The 17,324-nt window shown below is 46.8% G+C and overlaps 1 long non-coding RNA gene across 1 annotated transcript in view; it reads left to right on the top strand.

The window, feature by feature from the left end:
* The first annotated feature begins 2,770 nt into the window (after nt 1-2,770).
* LOC117975352 (uncharacterized) overlaps nt 2,771-17,324 on the top strand; it is a 70,427-nt gene continuing 55,873 nt past the window's right edge. Inside the window, exons 1-2 of the long non-coding RNA XR_004665574.3 lie at nt 2,771-3,073; nt 4,064-4,138. This is a non-coding gene — a long non-coding RNA (uncharacterized LOC117975352). The remainder of the gene's footprint in view (nt 3,074-4,063; nt 4,139-17,324) is intronic.

Consider the following 17,324-nt stretch of genomic DNA (forward strand, 5'->3'; position numbering starts at 1 on the left):
GGCTCTATACAAGAGGCCAATGAAGACCAGTTTATTCAATGTAGTGAGGTCTGAGTAAAAGAACGTAAAAGAAAGTCTCTGTTAGTGTCTGGTTAACATGAGCTGTTTGATTTAGTTTTGATTGTTCAACAAGTTTTCTTATCTTCTGAGTAAAGGCCATCAGTTTGACCATTTCTGAGAGATTTGCTCATCCTGGCTCAATTAAGGAGGACGGTCAAGCATAAAAATCATATAGGAAACTGGACTGATTCCTAAGAAAGCCTCAAGTGTTGAATGAGTCTATTGTAGACCACGCTTAGCTGAAACCTTTGGCACTTGGGATGGAATTTGCTTTATTAATTAAGATGGGGAATGTTGAACTCTTCCAATTTTTTGTATTTATAAAATTATGACTGGTACTAACTCTTTTCTCTCCTTCCCTTGTGGAGGGCTTGAAGAAATTAAGGGTAACATTTAGCTCGAGGCTGCATAGAGGGGAAAATAGTGAAAGGGCAGGAGAGTTCCTGCCCTCCCTTGAGTTCGAAGAGGAAGTTGAAGCTCATTATCATATAATTATAGGGAATATTGGGGGCAGCGCCAACACACTGCCTCAGAGGCTCACATGTGGGCACCAGATGTAGTTCCTATGAGATCTGAAAAGTAGTATTGTTCCTGCGTAGTTGGAAGTGACCTCAAGTTATTTATGCCCTCTGGGCCTCACTTTTCTCATATGCAAAATGAGAGGGCTGGCTGGGACTATTTATTCTCTACTCAAGCTATACATTATATCACCTGGGCAGCTGCAAAATATAACAATAGAACAGACTGCACCACAGGTGAATGATTGAAAAATGATTCTGGATTCAGAAGCCACAAATGACTCAAGTGGAAACCAGGCATCAGTATTTTTTAAAAGCCCCGCAGGTGATTCTTAAATGCAGCCAGGTTGACAACCACCACCCAGGTAATCTCTATGGTCTCATACAGCAAAAGCTTCCAAATTTTAGAGCTAATGGACAGCTGAATAACGGCACCTGCGTTGCAATCATTCTTTCCAGTTTGTAATGGACCCCTGAAGGGATACTTGTAGGAATGTACTTATTTTATAACTGATGATGGACAAGGATGAACTTTTTAAAAAGTTCGGAGGGCCTTGATTTCAACTTGGGCCGTCTAGCTACATTAATCCTTTTCCATGTGGGGTTGTACCCATGAATATGCTTCTTGTGACCCGGAAAATGGTACGGCCAGAGAAGTATAACCGGTTTAAGAAAGGCTTGATAATTTGGTTAATAATGCAAGCAAGGAACTTTCAGGAAGAATTCTCTAGCCCATCAAATCATCTACCCAGCGAAAATCGTTACTGAATGGCTGCTTTTTCTAGAAGACGTTGTCCCAGGTGAATTCTTGTAGATTGCTCTGGGAGCTCTCTCGAGCTCCTGTCAGAGAGATTCTACCGAACAGAGAAAGCCACGCTTCCATGCTGGGATCGCTTTTCTCCTCCTCTGATATTGTTAATGGCTGACAATGAAGATAGCGTGGATCCACCTTCTCTTCCCACGCGGGCACTTCTGTCTCTGTAGTGTCAAAATAGTAGCAGCTAAAGTTGATGAAGTTCTTACTGTGTGCCAGGCATTGTGGTTTTTTGGTTTTTTGTTTGTTTGTTTCAGTTTTTTTAAAATAGTTTGTATTACCTCCTTTTTTTCTTTTTCTTTCTTTTTTTTCTTTTCTTTTCTTTCTTTTTTTTTCTTTCTTTTTTTTTTTTTTTTTTTTTTTTGACAGAGTCTCACTTTGTTGCCCAGGCTGGAGTGCAGCAGCGTGATCTCAGCTCACTGCAACCTCCACCTCCCAGGTTCAAGTGATTCTCCTGCCTCAGCCTCCCGAGTAGCTGGGACTACAGGCACACACCATCATGCCTAATTTTTGTGTTTTAAGTAGAGATGGGGTTTCACTATATTGGCCAGGCTGGTCTCAAACTCCTGACCTCAAATGATCCACCAGCCTCCGTCTCCCAAAGTGCTGAGATTACAGCCGTGAGCCACCATGCCCAGCCTGTATTACCTCATTTAATCCTCCCAACCACTCTAGGAAACAGGCTGTATTCTATTATTACTCTGGACCGAATATTTGTGGCCCCTCCCCACCCGAATTCATATATTGAAATCCTAATCCCCAAGGTAATGGTGTTTGGGGTGGGGCCTTTGGGAGGTAACTGGGGTTAGATGAAATCCTGAGAGTAGAACTCCCGTGATGGGATTAATTCCTTTATAAAAAGAGGAAGAGACACGAGATTGCTTGTGAGAACATAACTGGGAAGAGGGCCCTCACCAAGAACCTAACCATGCTGGCATCCTGATCTCAGATTTCCAGCCTCCACAACTGTAAGAAACAAATTTCCATTGTTAAAGCCACTCAGTGTATGATATTTGTTACAGCAGCCTGAGCTGACCAAGACAAGTTTTTATTTGTTTGTTTTGGTTTTTTTTGGGACAGGGTCTCTCTCTGTCACCCAGACTGGAATGCAGTGATGTGATCACAGCTCACTGCAGCCTCAAACTCCTGGGCACAAGTGATCCTCCCACCTCGGTCTCCCAAGTAGCAGGGACTACAGATGCACACCACCACTCCCAGCTAATTTTTTGTATTTTTTGTAGAGATGGGTTGCACCGTGTTGCCCAGGCTGATCTCAAACTCCTGGGCTCAAAACAATCCACCTGCCTCGGCCTCCCAAAGTGCTGGGATTACTGGTGTGAGCCACCTGTAATTATTTTTATAGGCAAGTAAACGAGGACTTGAGAGGTTAATTAACCCGTGCAAAGTCACAGGGTTAAGAGATGAGAGTCAGAACACCACCCCAGCTCTCCGGCCTTGCCTCGGGTGCAGGGACTGGGCACTGTACTCCTTGGTGTCCTCCCACGGCAGCTAACAGTGCTGAGCACACAGTGGCACAGAGTCAGAAAATGAACTGGAGTGGGCTGAACGGAAAGGGAAAAGAGCCTGGCTGTGGGTGAACTCCCTCACTGGCGAGACTTCCAGAACAGGTGCCCCAAGGCAGCTGTGAGCAGCGTCCTGAGAACTGCTAAGAACTGAGCAGGTATTTGGGGTATGCTCAGCCTCCAGGGGAGATGCAGGCTTGTTGGCCCCTGTCGGTTCTTTCCAGCTCAAGGATTCAATATTCCGTTGATTCCTAGAACTGTTGGCTGAAAGGGAAATGTTTACAATCAACCACAGCACGCTACTAAATGTGACAGGAATTGTGCGCGTGTTTGGCCTGATGCTTATCTTGTGGGCTAGCCGGTGACAGGCAACCATTTGCTAGCATGTCATCAGCTGCACAGGGCTTTCCCCAGCAGCTTCCTTTCCAATTATTCACAGCTACTATAAGGGTGGGAGAATGAGGGCACACGGGGGAAGGGAGCTGTCTCCCTGCAGCCATGGACGACGAGCACAGAAGGAGCATGAGCTGCTCAGAGCAAGTATGATTTCTGGGGCTCTCAAAACGTCTGTGTTTGCCCTTTGTCCTCATGTTCTCTCTCCAATGACTTAAGCAGATAACTCCTACAAATGCAGGTGAGGTGAGGGTAAGCAGAATCTGTCACTCCATGGCTAGAGCAAAGAAATTACTAATGCACGTCAGGAATATTCACATACATCATTTGACTGTTAAATCCACACTGTGCAGTTGGAACTATCATCTTCCTTCCATATAAGTAAATGAAACTTGGAGAGACCAACTGACTTTCTACCAGCTGGGCATGGAGCTGAGATTCAAACCACATCTTCCCTATCTATTTCCTATTCTTTTCACTTACATTGACACTGCTTAAATTTGTAAGGATAAAGAACCGATATGGGGAAGGAAGAGCAGGAAGGAAGAAGTTTCTGAAGGGTGCAGAGGGGCGTGGGAGAGAGGTCTATCAGGTGAAACACAGGACACCCAGGGAAACTTGAATTTCAGAAAAAGAATGAATTTTTAAAAATATAAATAAGTACCAAATATTCCATGAAAGCATACTTGTACTAAAACATTTTTCATTGTTTATCTGAAATTCCATAATTCAGGTATTGTGTTTCTATTTGCTAGATCTGCAGTCCTACGCGAGGAGTATGAGAAGATCCACAGTAAAGGATCCTGAGAGCAGACTTCATGGAATTCAAAGTACGCGGCCAAGCTAAGTCCACATTTCTCTCCCCAGTGTGTGTGTGCACGAGAAACCGTGGCATGTCTCAGGTCTGGGGTCTGGTTGTGTGTCCCGAGTCGGTTCCTTCCGGTGGGTTCGTGGTCTCGCTGACTTCAAGAATGGAGCCTCGGACCTTTGCGGTGAGTGTTACAGCTCTTAAAGATGGCACAGACCCAAAGAGTGAGCAGCATCGAGATTTATTGTGAAGAGGGAAAGAGCAAAGCTTCCACAGCGTGGAAGGGGAACCTGAGCGGGTTAGTGCTGCTGGCTGGGGGTGGCTAGCTTTTATTTCCTTATTTGTCCCTGCCCATGTCCTGCTGATTGGTCCATTTTACAAACCTGTAGCTAGCTACAGAGCGCTGATTGGTGCATTTTTTGTTTGTTTGTTTGTTTGTTTGTTTTGAGACAGAGTCTTAGTCACTCAGGCTGGAGTGCAGTGGCACAATCTCAGCTCACTGCAACCTCTGCCTTCTGGGTTAAAGTGATTCTACTGCCTCAGCCTCCGGAGTAGCTGGGACCACAGGTGCCTGCCAGCACACCTGGCTACTTTTTGGTATTTTTAGTAGAGACGGGGTTTCACCGTGTTAGCCAGGATGGTCTCAATCTCCTGACCTCGTGATCAGCCTGCCTCAGCCTCCCAAAGTGCTGGGATTACAGGTGTGAGCCACCGTGCCTGGTCTGATTGGTGCGTTTTACAAACCTCTAGCTAGCTCCAGAAAAGTTCTCCAAGTCCCCACTGGACCCAGGAAGCCCAGCTGGCTTCACCTGTCAGTTGGAGGGAAGGAGAGAGGGACCTAAGAATTCAGTCTGCTGCCACAGCAGGCAACCTTGATGACATGGTGCTAAATGCAATGAGCCAGACACGGAAGGACAGATATCGCATCATTCCATCCATATGAAGCACCTGGAATACGCACATTCATAGAGACAGGTAGTGGAATGGTGGTTGCCAGGGGTTGGGGGTGAGGGGCAATGGGGAGTTAGTATTTAACGGGGCAGAATTTCAGTTGGGGAAAATGAAAAAGTTCTGGAGAGGGATGGTGGTGACGGTTACACCACATTGTGAATATAGGCAACACCACGAAACCGCAGAGTTAAACAAGATTAAAAGTGCAAATTTTATGTTATGCATATTTCATCACAATTATACACAGAAAGATTTCAGTTCAAGGTCCTGCCCTGTCCTTAAAAGAGCTCTCTAGAGAGCAGCAGCCAGCTCGCCCCCGGGTTGCCCTGGACATGAGAAACACAGAAATACACATGAAGCTCAGGCTTCTCCTGTTGCTCAGCATCCAGGGTGCAGGGGCCAGGCATTCAGCGCCAGCCAGGAGCGGGAGAGGTTTATGTGGCTCGGTGGAGGTCACACTGCAGACAGAGGCTCAGGGAACCCAAGTCTCCCAGCCTCCATGTGGGGCTCATTCCTCTGCCTTAAAGGGAGAGGAACACACAGCCCTCCTGCTGCTGCTCCTCCCGCTCCAACCCGTGTAATGAGCTAATCTCCGAAAAGAGCTTAGAGCTCTTCTCAGAAAGATGCTCTATAAATACAGCATCCTCTTGCTAACCAGGACTCCAGGGGCGAGGAACAGATCACTGGAGGGATCCGGATGGGGGGAAGGGGTCCCTGGGGGACTTAAATTTAACCCCAGAAACTGGGCTCAGGTCAGTGGCTGCGACAGCCCTGTGCGCTGTCCCCAGGAGAAACCATCCGGAGAATACTGTTTATTCTTTGTAATTTAGGGGCTTTCCCTGCCCCCAGTCACTGCCTAGGAGGATCATGGATTAATATGGGCTTTTGGATAGAATATGAATTTTTATCAGCAGCTGTTAGGACATCTTCCCTGATCTTTGCTTTAGGGGCCCAGGCTCTGCTAAATTCAGACCAGACAGAGTTAGTTGCTTCTCAGACAGACCTTACAAGGAAGCAGCAAGGCCAGAGAGGCATGGGGTGAACAATTTCAATGAGAGTTCTCAATCTGCCGTGGGCACACGTCACCAGGGGCTTCTGAGAGCTTTCGCTCGACCTTCTCCAGTTAAACAAACTACTGCAGTCCTTCTCTCCCCGTCACCCCAAACTGCACTTTTAATAACAAATATTTTATAACACTATCTTTACTATTTAAAGTGAAACTGATGGTCAATATAATAGTACCTACACATATCACTTAAAAAATTAATATAATGCCTTAACTGTAGAGAAAAAAGGGAGCAGGTAACTTAAAAGATTGTATTTCAAGATCTAAATGCTCAGGCACAGCCACATTAAGACAATGGAGGATTCAGATGCTCATAGTTAGTTGTAATGAATACATTTGGATTTAAGAATGGCAAGAAAGCGTTCCACTAAAAATTATGTGCCGTTTTTGACATTTGAGATAGGATTAGGTATGTCTGTGTAAATGCATATAGTGAGAGAATCACTGCGAATGTGAGAGCTACAAATGTACTGATAACTGACGGGTTATCATGCTAGGGTTTTTCAAAGTGGTGCACTGTGCTTGAAAGGTTTCACACAAAATACAGACTTCCCTAGATTTATACCCTCGTTGGGAAGCTTTGCGTTTTAAAGCGACAGAGAAAAACATTCTCTGCTTTATGTAAAGCAGTTTGATTCTAGGCTCAGATTTATAAACAGGTGTTCTACCTACATGACATTCTGAAAGCTGAGCAATTGCAGGACAATTCTTCATGATGGAGACTGTCCTCCGTGCTGCAGATGCCGCTCATCTGTGGCTTCTGTTTACTGATGCTAGCAGCATCCCCAGTCACTGTGATAACCAAACACCCTCCCGAACTGCCGAAGTGCTCCATTGAGATCCACCGATGCAACAGGGCTGAAAGTGCCTAGTCCTTACAGAGATGTTCCTTTCATTTCCTTTCCTTTTCCTTTCCTTTCCTTTCCCTTTTCTTCCCTTTTCCTTTTTTCCTTTCATCTTTCCATATGATTCTAAGAAGTGGGATCCAGGAAAGGGAGAAAATAACTCTGTCTTTCTGTGTGGAGTGGCTCAGGAAATCCAGATGAGTCGACTATGAGGGAACACTAGGGCAAAGGCCCTAAAGATCTTACTAGGAATCCATTTTCTAAAATCATTATATTCAAAAGATACAGGCACTCATATGTTTATCGTAACAGTATTCACAATAGCACAAAGATATGAAATCAACCTAAATGTACATCAATGGATGACTGGATAAAGAAAATGTGGTACATGTGCACGATGGAATACTATACAGCCATAAAAAGAATGAAATCATGTCCTTTGCAGCAACATGGATGGAACTAGAGGCCGTTGCTTAAGTGAAACAACTCAGAAAGTCAAATACCACATGTTCTCACTTTTAAGTGAGAGTTAAATAATGTGTACACATGGACATAGAGTGTGGACTGATAGAAATTGGAGACTTGGGAGAGTGAGAGATGGTTGGGCGATGAGAAATTACTTAATGAGTACAATGTACATTATTTGCATTATGGATACATTAAAAGCCCAGACTTTGCTACTAAGCAATATATCCATTTAACAAAATCGTGCTTGTACCCCTTAAATTTAATCTCCTAAGAATCCATGAACAGTAGGGATTCTCATAAGAATCCATTTTCTTTCTTTTTCTTTGAGACAAGGTCTCACTCTGTCACCCAGGCTAGAGTGCAGTGGTGCAATCACAGCTCACTGCAGCCTTGAACTCCCGGGCTCAGCCTCCCAAGTAGCTGGGCGACAGGCATGTGCCGCCACACCCGGCTAATTTTTCCACTTTTGGCAGAGACGAGGGTTCACCACATTGCCCAGCCTGGTCTCAAACTTTCGGGCTCAAGCAATCAGCCTGCCTCAGCCTTCCAAAGTGTTGCGATTACAGGTGTGAGCCACGGCGCCAAGCCAATAATCCATTTTCATTCAGACTTCTGTAAGTGATTTACACTTCACACAACTCTTTCCAGCGTATCGTCTCATTTGAATCTACACACTGATTCTGCTTGGTAGGCAGGGCTGGAATATAAGCTGCACTTAAGAGATGAAGACATAGAGGCAGAACGAGCTTAAGTGATTTATTTATCCAAGGTTATTCTCTATCTCATCCCTGTGTATATTTCCTTGCCAGCCCTCCCATGACATGCAGTAATGCTGTACTGTTGCCTGGGAAACTCATGGATGTGTCTACTCTCTGTTAGGATGAAAGCTCCCAGCAGACAACAGTCCGCTTTCTCTCTAGTTCACTGTTCTTCACAGGCACCAGCATAGTTGTTTAAAGCTAGTAGGTTTAAAATAAATATTTATTTCATAACTGAATTAGCAGCCTCCTTGCTTCCAATCCTTTATCCTCTTCATAGAATTCTCCTCTTCAAATAGTTGAATCACCTCATGCCACGTCATTGCAAAAATCTACTGTGGTTCACTGCTGTGTAGAAGATAATTTTAAGCTCCTTAGCTTGGCATTCAGGCTCTGTCTTCAACTTCCATTCCGCTCTGCACCCATAAATGCCATCCATACTCCAAAACAGCCTGCATCACTTGCCATTAGCAGCTAACATTGATTGAACACTTACTGTAGGCCAAGCACTGCCAAGGACTTTGCATATATTATTCCATTTAATCTTCACAAGGACTCTGTGAAATAGGCACTATTGTCTCCATTTTAATGAAAAGGGAAACTGAGGCTTAAATAACTTACCTAAGATCATGCAGCTCTTGAGTGGCACACCTGGGACTTGAACCCCCACCTTTCTGCCCCCAAGTGCGTGCACTAAGTCCCACGTTAGGTTGAACTTACTTTGCCTTTACACCTTGGCTGGGGCCCGTGCTTGGGTTCCTTGCTCGGGCTGGGATAACCCTTTTCTTCTCCATGTGCCTGCATCCTTGCTGTCCCTGCCTCAGTGGCCTTTCATCCATGAGCCTTCCCATCCTGCCCACTCTGATGAGCCACTTTTTCCTCTGCAATACAATGCATTCTGATATAAAGCAGTATTAGCTGGGCAGGAGACTGTCCTCCACAAGGGTCTGTGAGCTCTTTTTAGGCAAATACTATAATTCATTCTTTATTTTTTTTAAATTACTTTATTTTTAAATTGAATAATTGTACATATTCAATAATAATTGTACATGTTCATGGAGATACATGGTGATGTTTCAGTACATATAATAGTGAATAAATGAGAGTAATTAGCATATTCATCATCTAAATTTCTATCATCTGTTTGTGTTAGGAACATTTAACATCCTGCTAGCTATTTGAAACTACGTAATACGTTGCTGTTAACTATAGTCATCCTACAGTGATGTAGGATACTAGAACTGATTCCTCCTACCTGATAGGATTTTGTATCCTTTAACAAACCTCTCCCTATCCCTCTCCTCTAAAATCAGCATCCCAGTCCCAACTTACAACTGGTGTTCAGTGACTCTTTCTTAGACAACTCAGGATGAAGTTTAGTGATGATGTTATTATTATTAAGGAAATAGCCACAAGGGGGCAGTACCAACGGGTCTGAGAGTGGATTGCCCTCCCTGTTCCACCTGGGAGAGGGATGTTCCGCTCCAAAGACCCGTCCAACTCACACGATGGCCCTGAGGGGCAGATGAACCAAGGTCTAATATAATGAAGTGTGCACAACCAAAAGGTAAACAGCAATGGGAAGCGTGGGAGGAAAATTGGAAGAAAGTTAGAAAAAAACACAATTTTTTGGAAGCTCTTGAAAACTTTTGGAGTTTTAAAAATGTTCGGATAATATAGGGAATATAGTTTTTTTTTCTTGCAGAGTGTTATTTGGTTTTCTTCATACAACATTTACAACTTTAGTTCCCTAAACATAATTTTGTTAGCAAACTAAGAAACACATAACACATTCCGTGTTATTGAAGAAAACTCACATTTAGGTCCATAAAGAGGGCTAAAAAGAATTAATGCTCTTTTCTACTGTGCTTCCTCAAATTTTCTATTTTTCTTTCTCCACCTTCCTCCTAATTGTTGTTTATGGAGATTACAAGTTATATTTTCACTCATTGTTATTGCTGTTTTGCCTGGTTTTTTTTCCTGGTTAAAAAGGAGTGGAAAATCATAAAAATTTTGAGATATGTTATTTTCTAGCCCTAATGGAACCTGCAGCTAATTCTGGCAAAAGATGGAGCAGGGCTGGGTGGAGAAGGATGGAGAAGGGCCACAGAATATTGACGGGCCTTACGGGCCTATGCTTAAAAATTCATGGGATTCATGGGATTCAAGGCCAGGCATAGTGGCTCACACCTGCAATCCCAGCACTTTGGGAGGCCTAAGTGGGCAGATTGCTTGAGCCCAAGAGTTCAAGACCAGCCTGACTAATGTGGCGAAACCCTGTCTCTACTAAAAATACAAAAATTAGCCAGGCTTGGTGGTGGGTGCCTGTAATCCCAGCTACTCTGGAGGCTAAGGCAGGAGAATCGTTTAAACCCAGGAAGTGGAGGTTGCAGTGAGCCGAGATCGCACCACTGCACTCCAGCCTGAGTAGCAGAGTGAGACTCTATCTCAAAAAAATAAATAAATAAGAAAAATTCATGGATTCATCCATATCGAGGGTTGGAAAATAAAAGGATTCTGAGAAGTCTTTCTGAGGGAAAGACTTTTCAGGGGACCTTTCAGGAAGGCCTGGAATAGCTTCACAAGTGAAGAGAGACTTCAGTAAGACCCCATGGAAGGCTTGACATGTGTCTCTGAAGCTGAGGGGCACCGTGGACCGCTGTGTGATGCCTACCTGGAAAATTCCAAGGCAGGAGAGAGTGTGTTTCCGGCTGCTGCAGTGCTAAGAGTGAAGGGCAGGCTGCCTCTGCCCTGGGCTTGGGCTTCATTCCCAGAGTTTGCAGGGGCTCGGATTTTCTGCATGTTTCCCAGAGACCAGGCATGAGCCACACATGAGAGCATCCCTAGCTGCCACCCACCGCCTACTGCACAGCATCCCCAGCCACCACCCCCCACCCAACCCTCAGCCTCCCCAGCCGCCTCCCCCCACCCAACCCTCAGCCTCCCCAGCCGCCGCCCACCACCCAACCCTCAGCCTCCCCAGCCGCCGTCCCCCACCCAACCCTCAGCCTCCCCAGCCGCCGCCCCCCACCTAACCCTCAGCCTCCCCAGCCGCCGCCCCCCACCTAACCCTCAGCCTCCCCAGCCGCCGCCCCCCACCTAACCCTCAGCCTCCCCAGCCGCCGCCCCCCACCTAACCCTCAGCCTCCCCAGCCGCCACCCACCACCCAACCCTCAGCCTCCCCAGCCGCCACCCCCCACCCAACCCTCAGCCTCCCCAGCCGCCACCCCCCACCCAACCCTCAGCCTCCCCAGCCGCCACCCCCCACCCAACCCTCAGCCTCCACAGCCGCCACCGCCACCCACCACCCAACCCTCAGCCTCCCCAGCCGCCACCCCCCACCCAACCCTCAGCCTCCCCAGCCGCCGCCCACCACCCAACCCTCAGCCTCCCCAGCCGCCGCCCACCACCCAACCCTCAGCCTCCCCAGCCGCCGCCCACCACCCACTGCACAGCGTCCCCAGCCACCACCCACCATTCACTGCATAGCACCCCTAGCTGCTGTCCACTACCCACTCCCCATCCCCAGTTGTGACAACCAAAAGGGTCTTCAGGCGTTGCCAAATGTCCTGTAGATGTCAAAATTACCCCCAGTTGAGAATAGCTGCATTTAAGGCAACTGCATATCACACCCAAAAGAATAGGCCCCCCAGCTAGGGCTACTTTTGATGATAGCGGACCACTTGGGTGCCTGGTAAATGCACCAGCTGCTGACTTCTGTCTTGGCACAGAAAGTTAGAATGACACCCTGTGTGAGGGCAGCCTTCCCCAGATGGCAGCAAGGCACCGGTTTGGACTGAATGTGTGCTCCCCAAGTTCATATGTGAAAGCTCTGACCCCTACTGTGGCTGGATTGAGAGATAGGGTCTGTAAGGAAGTACATGAGGTTGTAAGGGTGGGGCCGTAATCTAATAGGACTATGGCCTTATAGGAAGAGAAAGACACCTGGGTGTGCGGTGTCTGTGCTTATGCCCAGAGGAAAGGCTGATTAAGGATGTGGTGAGAAGGTGGCCTTCTACAAGCCAGGAAGAGAGGCCTCACGGGACATCCATCCTGCCAGACCTCGATCTTGGACTTCCAGCCTCCAGAACTGTGAGGAAATGGGTGTCTGTTGTTGAAGACACTGTGTGTGGCACACTGCTCGGGGGCCCCAGCTCTGAGATGGCACTGGATGCGCATCTGTGCCACCAGAGGCAGGCCCCAGGGGTCCCTGGCACCACGAGTAGCCGTGCCTCAAGGTGATGTGTGCCCGCTCTATTGGACGCCGTGTGTCCCACCAAAACCAGATGGGAGGCCTCTTGTGTTCTTTGTAAGAAAAATGAATGGCTAATATTGACATTTACAACCAACCCTTCAACTGGCCAGCCTAGCGACCCTCCAACCTCCTCTGCGACCTAAGCCTCCCCAATGCTGCAGTCACCAACCTCCCTTCTCTCTTCACGGAAGCCTCTTTAGGAATGCTCAAGGAATGGAGTATGCTGGTTGGTTGATTTTGAAAAAACAAACAGCATTAAACTTGTTGGGGGGTGCGTCCAAAATTTTGTGTTGAAAAATCTTTTTGAAGTTATGCATTCATTTTTAAATAAACATGCTTGTTAAGTGAGTATTTTGTGGGTTTAGCGTTTTCATCCTGAGCATCATTTGTCTATAGGATGATTGGACTGTAGATGAATACAGTATAGAAGTCTTAATGGATCATGGACACATTCCAGAATGTCCCTGGGATATTGTTTTCACGGTATCTGTTATTAGCTTGTTTTCTTGGCATTTTGGCTTTTTTTTCCTCCTAAAACTGGAGGAAAGGAGGAAAAGCAGCTGTCCTGGCCAAGTATCTGTGTGTGAAATGAGGCCGTGGTGTCCGTCTGCTTGTGTTTAGCCCAATGGTGTTTAGTCTCAAGGCCCTGACAATAGACAGACAGCAGCAGGGCAGCAGAAGGCTTCTTGTTAGTCCCTTTAGGGGATGTGAATGGTCAGGCAAAGAATATGAAAGCTCTTGGGGTCTCCCTCAGGAAATGGAGGGGGCTGGTTCTTGTGTGCTTTAGAAGAGTCGGATTCAGCCCGAGAGGCACTCCCTGGAGTCAGGGCTGTGCTGTGAGCCACACATGCGGACTTCTTTTTCTTGTTTTTTTTTTTGGTTTGTTTGTTTTTTTTGAGATGGAGTCTCGCTCTGTCACCCAGGCTGGAGTGCAGTGGCGTAACCTCGGCTTACCGAAACCCGGATTCAAGCCATTCTTCAGCCTCAGCCTCCCGAGTAGCCGGGATTACAGGGTGAGCCAACACGCCCGGCTAATTTTTCTATTTTTAGTAGAGACAGGATTTCACCATACTGGCAAGGCTGGTCTCGAACTCCTGACCTCAGGCGATCCACCCACCTTGGCCTGCCAAAGTGCTGAGATTACAGGCATGAGCCACCGCGCTCGGCCCACACATGTGGACCTCTTTCCGTCCAGGCGTCGCTGCTCTCTCCGGTGCCGTCTCCTCTAGCCTGGAACACTCCTGTGTGGGAGCCTCCAGATTGTTCTCCCTGCACACAGGCTCACCTCACCACATCATTTTACGGGAGACAGTTCTGATGATTGTTCTAGAACCCCTACCTGGTCTTGTTACTTTATTTTTTTGAGACAGGGTCTCGCTCTGTCACCCAGGCTGGAGTGCAATGGCACGATCTCGGCTCAGTGCAACCTCTGCCCCTGGGTTCAAGCGATTCTTGTGCCTCAGCCTCCTGAGTAGCTGGGACTACAGGTGTTACAGGAAAGGGGTCCCAATAAAGACCCCAAGAGGGAGTCCTTGGATCTGACACAAGAAAGACTTCAGGGTGAATCCACAAAGCAAAAGCAAGTTTATTAAGAAAGTAAAGTGGTGAAAGGACGCCTGCTCCATAGAGAGTAGGGTGTTTCCAAAAGTACAAGGAGGAACGTGTCCACCCGAAGTACAATACTCAGTTATACATAGGATAAAAACAGATCATGGGGAGATGTGTTCTGCTACAAGGGTTTCTGATGAAGGATTAGTTTTCTTAATTACTATATGTTGCAAGAATCAATATTATTATCTTTAAAGCAAAATTAGGAATGTTTTTGTTCTCAAGATATCAGGATATCAGGACACACTGATTCATCTAGTCTACTGTAGATGAATATATCTACTGTATTCATCTACAGTCCAATCATCCTATAGACATCCTATAGACCAAAGTCTGCGTGTGTTTATTAAATATCAATCTGTTCCCTTAACCATAAACATCTGGAGGCTACGAATACCTAACTTCCTAGGAATGCAGCCCAGCAGTCGCAGCCTCATTTTCCTAGCCCTCACTCAAGAGGGAATCACTGTGGTTCAAACACCTCTGACACAGGCTCATGCCACCACACCCGGCTAATTTTTTGCATTTTTAGTAGAGATGGGGTTTCACCATGTTGGCCTTGAACTCCTGACCTCAAGTGATCCGCCACCTCAGCCTCCAAAGTGCTGCAATTACAGGTGCTTGCCACCCTGTGGGGCTAATTTTTGTCTTTTTAGTAGAGACAGAGTTTTTCCATGTGGCCCAGGCTGGTCTCGTACTCCCGAACTCAAGTGAGCCTCCTGCTTTGGCCTCCCAAAGTGCTGGGATTACAGGCATCAGCCACCATGCCCGGCCTGGTCTTGTTACTTCTTAAACCTCACTAAGGGCCTCTCAGTGTTTTCAGATTAAAATTCAAGCTCCTCTAAAGAGACTGCATATTGTGTGACTACAGGAAATATCCAGAAAAGGGAAAACGACGGAAACAGAAAGTAGATCTGTGGTAGCCGGGGTGAAAGCAGGGAGGAGGGGATTAAATGTGCATGAAGAACATAATGAGCCCTCATCTCAAAAAAAAAAAATTTTTTTTAACTAGCTGTTTGTGGTGGTGCGTGTCTGTGGTCCCAGCTATGCAGGAGGCTGAGGCGGGAGGATTGCTTGAGCCTGGGAGTTCAAGGCTGCACTGAGCTATGATTGTGCCCCTGCACTCCAGCCTGGGACACAGAGACACCTCGTCTCTGAAATAAATAAGTACATAATTTAAAAAATGTGCTTGAAGGGTCTTAAAGGAGTAATGAGATGCTCTAAAACTGATTTATGGTGATGGTAACTTTACCTAAATCTCATTGAGTTATACAGTAAGGGTGAATTGGATGATATGCAAAATTTTAAAAAATTCAAGCGTGTTAACATAGCTTCCCAGTGCTCCGGGATACAGTTCCTGTCCACCCGTCTTGAGCTCCATCCTGCCCGTGCTCCTCTCATTCTGGATACAATACTGACGCTGCTTACATCCTTGCAGGGACCATGTTTTTCCCCAGCTCTACCGGCAAACACCTGCTGCATCCTTCCTTCCTCACAACACTCTTCCCCTGCCTGCCAGTCCCCACCCCTGCCCTAAATCTGGCTGAGACCCTTCAGAGCTCAGCCTTCCCAAGGATGGATTCTCTCATCCGCCAACAGGAGGTCCTAACCCTGTTCTGTGCTCCTGTAATATGCTTGAAGTTTCTCTTTTGTGCTGCTCATTACGTTTTGCTGTAATTATTTTATTTATTCATTTATTTTTATTTTTATTTATTTATTCATTTAGACGGAGTTTCACTCTTCTTGCCCAGGCTAGAGTACAATGGCGTGGTCTTGGCTCACCACAACTTCCGCCTCCCAGGTTCAAGCAATTCTCCTGCCTCAGCCTCCCAAGTAGCTGGGATTACAGGCATGCGCCACCACGCCTGGCTAATTTTGTATTTTTAGTGGAGACGGGGTTTCTCCTTGTTGGTCAGGCTGGTTTCAAACTCCCGACCTCAGGTGATCCGCCCACCTCGGCCTTCCAAAGTGCTGGGATTACAGGCGTGAGCCACCGCACCCGGCCTTATTTTTTATTTTTATTTTCTCCACCCTGAGACAGAGTCTTGCTCTGTCACCTAGGCTGGAATGCAGTGGTGTGATCTCGGCTCACGGCAACCCCTGCCTCCTGGGTTCAAGTGATTCTCCTGCCTCAGCCTCCTGAGTAGCTGGGATTACAGGCACCCACCACCAGGCCTGGCTAATTTTTGTATTTTTAGTAGAGATGAGTTCTCACCATGTTGGCCAGGCTGGTCTCGAACTCCTGACCTCCTGTGATCCGCCCACCTCGGCCTCCCAAAGTGCTGGGATGACAGGCATGAGCCGCTGCGCCTGGCCTATTTTGCTGTAATTGTTTTTTTAATGTCTGTCTTCCTTGCCAGTTTATAAACCCATATATAGTTTTCACAGTGATATTCCCAGGGCCCCGAGTGGTTTCTGCTGCATAGTAGGGTGTTAGAAATATTAATTGCATAAATAATACAGGAATGAGGTGCAGAGTCCAAAGGACCAGGCAGCTCTTCTTCCAAGAGAACATAGATTTATTTGGAACCCAGAGTTGCTCGACTGAAGGCACATTGGGATCACCCCCGGAGATGGCATGAAAGGGGCGAGAGAGTGGGGGTGGCCACAGCAGGAACATGGCACGGAGATGACAGGGCTGATGACAGGAAGCTCAGGAAGGGGGCAGTGTGAAGGGAGGGAGGAAACTCAGGAGGCTGTGGGATCCTCGTGACTTAAACTCTCCAGTCATCTTCTTTCTTTTTATTTAACCTATAAAAAGATGGCATAATTTATAGTCTCTCCCAGCTCAAATGTCCTGCCATCCCAGTCAGCCTACTAGATGGGTGCTTCAACGTCAGACCCACCTGGGATGTGTATTAAACGTGTAGACTCCCGGGCGTCGTCAGAAAATCTGGGAGTGGGACTTGGAGATCTATGTCTTAATGTGCTTTTGGGTGATTTTTTGTAATGCAAGTTAATGAGAGCATGGGGACTGCGTCTACCTTGTTCACATGTGTATCCCAGAAACCTAGCCTAGTCCGGGGCAGGGATGAGGAACTCAGTATATCTTGATGGGTGAATAAATGAATGAATGAACTCTATAGTCACAGAATGTGTATATTTGGTTTTGACCAAGGCAGAAAAGGAAGAGGGATGCTGCCTCGCTATAGTCTTCCATCGCTGTCTTCACCCTCCTGGGCCAATTTCCCCACTGGCAAGCTACAGGGTAGTTGGACTGAGTACGCCACAGGACTTCTTCCTGCCTTAATAATCA

Source organism: Pan paniscus, chromosome 10 (assembly GCF_029289425.2).
Source record: "Pan paniscus chromosome 10, NHGRI_mPanPan1-v2.0_pri, whole genome shotgun sequence".
In the NCBI taxonomy this organism is placed as follows: domain Eukaryota; kingdom Metazoa; phylum Chordata; class Mammalia; order Primates; family Hominidae; genus Pan; species Pan paniscus.